Source organism: Orycteropus afer, unplaced genomic scaffold, assembly GCF_000298275.1.
Source record: "Orycteropus afer afer isolate SDZICR_OR568_19922 unplaced genomic scaffold, OryAfe1.0 scaffold01058, whole genome shotgun sequence".
NCBI classification, from domain to species: Eukaryota; Metazoa; Chordata; class Mammalia; order Tubulidentata; family Orycteropodidae; genus Orycteropus; species Orycteropus afer.
In genome coordinates this window covers 97,735-98,159 of record NW_006922645.1, presented here as the reverse complement: position 1 = coordinate 98,159, position 425 = coordinate 97,735, and positions in this window count along the sequence as shown.

Here is a 425-nt window from a genome sequence, read left to right as displayed (position 1 = left end):
ACCCCAAATGAAAATCACCAAGACACATCATCATCAAACTCATCAAAACCAAAGACAAAGACAGAATCCTGAAAGAAGCACAGGAAAAATAAAAAATTACCTACAATGGACAGCCAGTAAGAATAAGCTCTGATTTCTCAGCAGAAACTATGCAAGTGAGAAGGCAATGGGTTGGTATATATAAAACCCTGAAAGAGAAAAATTTTCAACCAAGAATTATATACCCGGCAAAATTGTCCTTCAAATATGATGGTGAAATTAAGAGATTACCAGATAAGCAGAAACTAATGGAATTTGTTAAAACCAGACCAAACTTACAAGAGATGCTAAAGAGAGTCCTTTGAACACAGAATGAAAAATACCAAATAACAACTTACCATTAATACAAAAGATAACATAACCCAGAAACCACAGCTATGGACATA